The following is an 8,209-nucleotide window of genomic DNA, read 5'->3' as shown; positions in this document are numbered from 1 at the left end:
CCTATAATTACGGCTTTGGAAAAAGAAAGGATAATTATGAAAATTTCTGGACCCATTAAAGACATACAATTGGCATCCAAAATTATTTGAGTTAGAAATGATGCTGGAATGAGTCTCTTTTAAGAGATGCAGAGGAAAAGAAGTTCGCTTTTTAAAAACTCTAACTTCTGGATTAACCCAGAGTGTCACAGGTCACCTCAGGTAATGCTTCCTTCCTCGGCAAGGAGGTGACACAGAGGCTGCCCTCTCAGCAGTGCTGGCTCAGATTGACCTCCAAGGTCCAGGCTTGCCAGGCTTGCCAGGCTTGGTGGGTAGGGGTCCCCACAAACAGTGGTCAACACGAGCCCTACTGGCTATGTTCTGCTGAGGCAGCTGCTCTGCCCCAGGCTGCTCAGGAGACCAAGGAGCAATCAGAAACCGCTGGTCTGCTGGTTTCCTCAGGATATGACATGACTGGGAGTCAGAATGCGCAGACTCAAAGCCCTTTGCCATCACTCACCAGCTGTGCGACCTTGGGACATCTCTTCCTGTCTCTGGAGAGGTTGGACCAGTGGAGTGTGGGCAACTGGAAAGCCCCCTTCGCCAGAGGCTGGACCCTACTCTTCCATGAGTCCTGGCTGCACATTCTCGTCCTGTGTGCCAGCACCGTGAGAAGAGCGCCAGTCCAACATAACAGGAGGGTAGACAAGATGTACGATGGGTGTGTCAGCAGAGGCAGCAGGGCACTGAGGTTGTGGTAAGAGTCTCCAGGAGAGACAGAACCCCCCAGTAACCTTCTCCTAGGGCCTCAGAGATGGCCACTCCTGGTGTATCCCCAGAGCGATAAGAACACACCTCACAGCCCAAGCTGCCAGGGGAGCTTCCAGGGGCAGCTCCAAAAGGCTGGGCTACAGGCATTTGCTCCTAAGGTCACAACCTTGGAGGGCCTCTCCTCCCTGCTGCATGAGGAGCCCATCCCCTCACGACCTCCCACTACCTCTGACCCAGGTTTCCATATCACTATGCCCTGGACCTGCCGCCCCAACTGTCCAGGCTGTCACTGGGCCATGTGGAAGGCTCTGACGTCTGCTGCCAGCAGGCCTTGCAACCTTTGAGACGGTCTGCATCCAGCCATGAGGAGCTGCTTAAATCATGACATCCTCCAAGGAGTCAGTGGAGGGAGGCCCCTGAGAACCAAATGGCCTCAAAGGGGGCAGGCCTCCCCAGGCATCCTTAGTGCCGTCTCCTGGTAGTCATCCTGAGTCCCTGGGCTGGGACCTGCTGTGGCTCCCAGGGCTGCTGTAAGCTCCTACTGTGCTTGTCTGAGTTAGTACCGGAAGCCCAGTGCCCCCTGGCTAGACAAGGGAGAGTCAAAGTAGCTTTTTCTCTGGCTGGTGGTTCTTAAGCCAGCTGTTTGCGGCCTGTGGTCAGTCAGTGGTGACTCTGTGTGTCAGTCAGCCATGACTCCAACAGAGGCCCTTTCTTAGAACTGATGTTATCTCTTCAGCCTGAGGCTTAAGTAAAGTCTGATCTGCTAAAGAACCTGAGTGTTTCCTTCGTGTTTATGGCTCTAATCAACTACTGCAATTTAAAAAAATAGTAATTCGAGATGGATCAAAAACCTAAATGTAAAATCTAAAATCAAAACCTTCTAGAAAAAAACATAGAAGAATATCTTCACAGCCTTGGGGTAAGCAAAAATTTCTTAGACAGTATATAAAAAGCACTAACCATAAAAGAAGAGAATAATGAATTGTTTGCCAAAAGTAAACACTTCTGCTTTTCCTCATTAAAAGACACTATGAAGAAAATGAATGGATAAGCCATAGAAGGGAAAATATGTGAAATACATATATCTGATAAAGGAATTATATTTAGAATATATAAGGAAATTTTACAAAACAAAAAGACAAGCCAATTTAAAATATGAGAACAGAGATCTTACATAGTAACATACACGACTGGCCAATAAATACATGAGAAAATGCTCAACGTCATTAGTTATCAGGCAAATGTAAATTAAAACCACAGTGAGATATTACTTCTCACCCAATAGAATGGCTAAAATAAAAAAATTAAAAGTGCTAGTGAGGATATGGAGCAACTGGGCCTCTCACCCATTCCTGCTGAGAATGTAAAATGGTTCAACCATTTTGGAAAACGGTTTAGCAGTTTCTTATAAACATGTATCTATTCTATGACCCAGTGATTCTATTCTTAATTATTTACCCAAGAGAAATGAAAACATATGTTCATACAGAGATTTGTACAGGAATGTTTAGAAGGGACTTTTTAATAAGAGCCCCAACCTGGAAACAAACCAAATATTCATCAACAGCAGAATAGATGTTTTAAAAGGTGATATAGTCATACTGTGGAATACTACGTACCAATGAAAAATAACAAACTACTAACACCTGCAACAACATGGATGAGCCTCAAAAACATTACACTGAGCAAAAAAAGCCAGACATAGAAGAATGAGGCCAGGGAATATACTTTATGATTCCATTTATTTTAAGTTCTCAAATGGGCAAAGCTCAACTATGGTGATGGGAATCAGACAATGGTTGCCTCTGGGAGCAGTGAGGCAGAGATTGATGGGAAAGGGGTAGAAGGGAACTTTCCCAGTGATGGGAAATGTTTATAGCTTCTCTATGTCTTGTCTCAGATGATGGTTACACAGGTATATATAGCTGCCAAAACTCATCAAATGGAACACTTAAGATGTGTGTATTCTATTTTATATAAAATTTTATATATTTTATGTCTCAATTAAAAAAATAATATCAAGAGCCAGCGTGTATTGAACACGGACTCTGTGCAGCGTGGTGACAGACTGCCTATCGATGGTCTCAACGATGCTCACAGCCACGCAGAGGGGTGGGACCCATCACGGCCACCCTTTTTATCTGCGTGGCTGCAGAGCCATTAATTGGTGGAGATAGAACCTAAATTTTGTGGCCTGAGGTCTTATCTATTCTGATTATCTCTCTGGTTCCCGTGTTGTTTGGGTCCCCAATAGCATTTATCACATAGCGTTGTAGGCACTTAGAAAATAGCATTGGACTGAAAAGGAAAGTTCCAGGCATTGTCAGATGTCGAGTGAATGCGTGCTGAACCTCGGGCTCCCTGCTGGGGCTGAGGAGAAGCAGTGAACAGAGGGGCGCCCCCTCGGAGCCTGCAGCCTGGAGACCTGGGCTCCCTGGGTGTTTGCTACTCCAGCGCTTCCCACTGACGGTCTCTAGGTCCAGCCTTAGGTTTTATTTTCTTTGCCTCCCAAGGCTCCACCTGGTTCCAGAGGGGGCCCTGGTTGGAAATGCTTCCCTTGATGGTGTAGGTGCCCTTGTATCTTCATAAAGGTGGCAGGTACCCTTTATGGAACCAGGTGCTGCTTCCAGAAGCAGGTCAAAGCACAGGCTCCTTGTCAGAGGGAGAGTTCTGAAGGCCCCTCAGGCTCCAGGTGCACACCTGGGCCTCTGCGTGGCCTCCCCATCTCAGGGGCTCTGGGGGATGCTCCTGTCAGAAGCTTCACAGTGGATGCCGCTTGTGCACGTGCACTGAGACCTTGGGGCCAGGCCTGCCCCTGCTTCCAGTTTCTAAAGACAGGTTTGGTGCAGGTTGAGACATCATGGCCCCATAAATCAGAGGGGGCCTGGGCCTTAGGGAGCTTGCTTTCCTGCCTTGGAATCAACAGGCAGCTCTACTGGGCCCTGGCCTGCCTGCAGATCTGGGGATGGGCATCCTTCTCTCTCTTCATTCTTCTCTGTCGTGTGCACAGAGTCACCTGGAGACGCACAGCTCTCCCTTTTCCCAGCACATTCCCAGCCACCAGCCCCAGCAGTGGTGGGCAGAGTCATGACCATCTGCCTGGGAGTTTGGGCCATGGAGCCCCCTGTCAAGATGCCCCAGTGACTGATCCCCTGCTGCTTGCCCTAGTCCACTCGGCCCAGGCTGTGCATCACCCTGCTTTCCCTGCACTATCTCTGGTCACTAGCAATCAACAGCCTCAGTGACATGGCTGAGGATGGCCTCATCTGGGGTCACACGCTGATGTTCAACACCTTCACATCTTAGGGGATTTTTTCCTGATAATTGCCTCCACCCTGTTCTCATGAACCTTGGGACCACAGCAAGCCAGACTGCCTGAGAGGGTACTTGATGACCTGCTGGGAGCAGTATTTTGAGGGGCGTGAACCCTATCACCACCACTACCACACGCACATCTTGAGCGCTAACTGGCATATTACAGAGCTCTTGGCTGTGCATTTTGTCATTCAATCCCCATGTCATCCTGTAAGGGACATAGCAAGGACCTATCACTTTCACTGTTTAGAAGAGGAAACAGGCCCCCAAACTTTTGGTAGGTTGGCCCATGTGGTGGTGTCTGAGCTGACAGACAGCAGGACAGACAGACGGCTCTGACTCCATGTTCCCTGAGCAGAGCCTCACACGGTCCAGATTCGGCCATTCCTCACACACATTTTTTACTGTGGCCAGATGGGCTGTATGGGGTGTCTCCCCGGATGCGCCCATGACGAGGCTCGGCACGATCAAGACAGAAATCTGGCGCCTGCCGGCTTGTCCTCCACACAGAAACCAGGTGTTTGTTTTCTTCCAAAAAACTAATCTGACTGTGTCCCTCTCCTGCTTAAAGCCCTTGTTGTGTAGCAGGCACCACGCTTTATGTGTTTAACTCTTTAATCCTCACAACAGTTCTGTGAGATGGGCGTCAGGACTTGTGCACACAGATGAGGAAGGTGAGCCTGGAGGCACCACGCTTACTGACCTGCCGCGGCTCACATTCAGCAACTGAGGGAATTGGAACCTGGTTCCAGATCTGGCCACAAAGTCTGTGCACTGAGCCACCCCATGCAGTGCTTCCTGCTTTTTCAATTGTTTTCCTTCTAAGCCATCTGAAGTGGGTTAATTAGCATCTCCCCCAAAAGATATACCCAAATCTTAAACCTGGGCATCTGTGAATGTGACCTTATTTGGAAATAGGGTCCTTGTAGTTGGGACCGAGTTAAGATGATGTCAAACTGAATTAGGGTGGGCCCTAAATCCAATGACTGGTGTCCTCTTAAGAAGGTCATATGAAGACACAGAGACATGCAGGAGAACACCGTATGATGACGGAGGCAGAAATCAGAGTGATGTGTCTAGAAACCCAGGAATGCCGAGGACTGCTGGCAGCCACAAGAAGCTGGGAAGAGGCAAGACTGGCTTATTCTCCTAGAATCTCGAAGGCAAGAAAGGCTTATTCCCCTAGAATCTCTAGAGGGAGCACAGCCCTGCCAACACCTTGATTTGGGACTTCTAGCCTCCAGAATAGTGAGGGAACAAATTTCTGTTGCTTTAAGCCACCCGGTCTATGGCATTTTGTTGCGCAGCCCTAGGAAACCAACACACCACTTATTCTTACTGCGGGGCTAGTCTGGGCCACGCTGGGTGCCGTATTCTCCTCCTGGAGATTTTCAACGTATGTCTGCGTGCGAACGGCTCTGAGAAGTCCCCAAACCAGGAAACCTGTTCAACACTATTTAATCAAGCATTTCCCAAACAAACTTGACCTCAGGACCCCTTTCTCACAGAACACTTTTTAGCATGTTGCAAAGCTGGGGCTCCAAGGAGCACACTTTGAGAAACACTGTTAAATGCCAAACAGGCCACCTTCCTAGGTACCTCAGGGCTATAAACAAAGCCACATGCAGGGCCCTCTTCAGGAAAACACCTTCTTCTGGATCGAACCTGCTTGCTTGAGTTTTTCATCACTTCTGACAGCCCCTGGCCCCTCTTATCAGCACTCTGAAAAAAAAAAAGACTTTGAGAAATTTAATTATTATAGGAACAGCTATGAAAATGCCATTCACAGTGAGCAGTGAACAAGATGGTAATATTTCATACCAGACAGGGACCCACAGGCAAAAATAGCAGAGGCAGATGCGCAGGCTTGTGTTGCTGCGTCGAAAGTGTGAAAAGACAAGAAGTCTGAGATCTGGAGCAGCTCTGTGGGAACTATGCACTCGCTTCTGCAGAGGAATTTCCCCAAAGGCAAACCTGAAAACTTCAATCATGGCTCAGGGATGCTTCAGCGTGCCTCCATCTCTGAGCCAAGAATGTCTCGGAGATAAGTGCACAGGGCCGCCCAGCAGACACAGGGCGAGGAGCAGCAGTTTCTCACCGTCCGGGGCTGCAGATGCCAAGGCCAAGGGATGGAGGAGCCACACACTGGCTTAATCTGCAAGCAGCTGTTTCCGCCCCAGACCCCACTGTGTTCTAAAAGGGCGGGCATTTTTAAAGCAAGGTCAAGTAATACACCTGACATCCTGCTGCCCATAGTCTTCCCCACCACCCATTCCTGCCTGGCTAACTTCTCGGCAGAAAAGTCGCTTCCTCCAGGAAGCAGTCCATGACTCTCCGGCCTACCGAGTCTCCCTGCTTTAGTCTCCCCAAGCACCTTAAACAACCTCCTTTGGGGCTCTGGCACCACACGGATGACATGCTCCGTGACTGTCTCTGAAAGACCGTGGGCTCCATGAGGATGGAATGGTAATAGTCACTGCTGTGTCCCCAGCACCCAGCACAGGGTCTGGCCCAAGAGAGTACCCAGGACATAGCTGGTGAATGACTGCCTGCCCTCTTCTCTGGGAGCTCCCTCTATCTCCACTGCTACACCAGTCAGCATCCTTTCTCTATGTACCAGGCACCCAGCTCTGGAGGGAAATGGCTGCAGAGTCACCAGCACCACGAGCGAGTGCCCTTCTGGTGATGGTTACACAGGGCTGCAATCAGTGGACAGCAGCCTCACACTCTTGCAGATTTCCATCCTGAGATGCGGCAAACGTCTGTGTCAGTTTGCACTGTTCATTTAGTGTTCCAGCTGTCACATCCATTTTGGACCTGGCTTGACATCCTGAAGAAGGCCAAGGGTTCAGGTATGGGTCTGTGCACCGCTCCGGGCTGAGGAGGCTCAGGGGAGGAGAGCAGCCTCTGCTGTAGATGCGGAGGTCCAGTGGGAGGTCTCCTTGCTGGGGAGCACATTCTCTGAATGAGTGTGTTGGTGGCAAATCAGGTGAAAAACAAGGCTGTTTTCTTAACCAGCTCAGCTTCTCAGTTACATCAGATCCCCAACCCCAGGCTTGCCTCTAACCCGAGCAGGAAGATTCTGGATTAGCTGTCTAAAGGACAAAGCAACCTATAACGAGTCCAAAGATCCTCACGCACTGGCAACATTTGTCAGATATTGGGAAGGACAGTGGCAACATCTTGATTTTAAAGAAAACTGAGGCTCAGAGATGTGTGATCATTTGGCTAAATTCACAAACTCAGGACTTCTGACGTCCAGGCCAGTGTTATTTGGCCATTTACTTTAGGGGACACACGTAAGGGTCAAGTTGGATCAAAATTAACTAGTTTTTGGTTTCTTTGTTTGTTTAGTATTTACTGTGTTCTGGGAAGTACGTTAGGAGCTTTATGTGCGTTATCTCATTTAATCTCCCTGCTAATCCTTTCAGGTATTGTTATTGTCCCAATTTTGTAGACAAGAAAACCGGGGAGCAGAGAGGTGAAATAACTTGACCAGTATAACATGGCTGATAAATGGGAGAGGCAGGATTCAAACCCAGTTCTGACTGATGGCAAAGCCATGCTCTTACCTGAGTCTCTCGGCAGCTTTCCAACATCTAGACAGTTCCCTGGTGTTAGGCAGACTGCAGTTTGTGGTCTGGGTTGACGACGCAAACTCACAGTGTCCCTGACTGCCATCAGGTGCTGCGGGCTGGGACGACTGCTGAGGGTGCCCTCTGATATAGGTGGGCATGGCTGGGATGCCCATGGACATGGCTGGGATGGCTAACGGGGAGCTAGGGGCTGCCAGGAGCACTTTTGGCCTAGCGAAGATGACCTGGACCTGGGAAGAATTGGCCATTGTCTCTTGGGCCCTGTCTGCCCCTGGTTAGGCTCTGGAATTCCTTGCTGTTGACATGAGCATGGTCCTCCCTGCAGGCCTGCGCTCAGGCCCTCGGGCCTCGCCCCCTTGATTCAGAGCTCCTGCATCCAGTTTGGGGCCTGTATTTTCTAGATCTGACTCAGAGAGCAGCAGCCCCTGCAGGGCCAGAGGCTGCCTTTGTGCCAGTCCCAACGTTGCTGCTGCTGTTGCTCACCGAGAAGGCTGATTCCACCACCTGGCAGTGGGGACCTTGGGCATGTTCTGCAGCTTTTCAATTTC

The sequence above is a fragment of the Equus caballus genome, chromosome 14, assembly GCF_041296265.1.
Source record: "Equus caballus isolate H_3958 breed thoroughbred chromosome 14, TB-T2T, whole genome shotgun sequence".
NCBI classification, from domain to species: Eukaryota; Metazoa; Chordata; class Mammalia; order Perissodactyla; family Equidae; genus Equus; species Equus caballus.
This window is presented reverse-complemented; position numbering follows the sequence as displayed.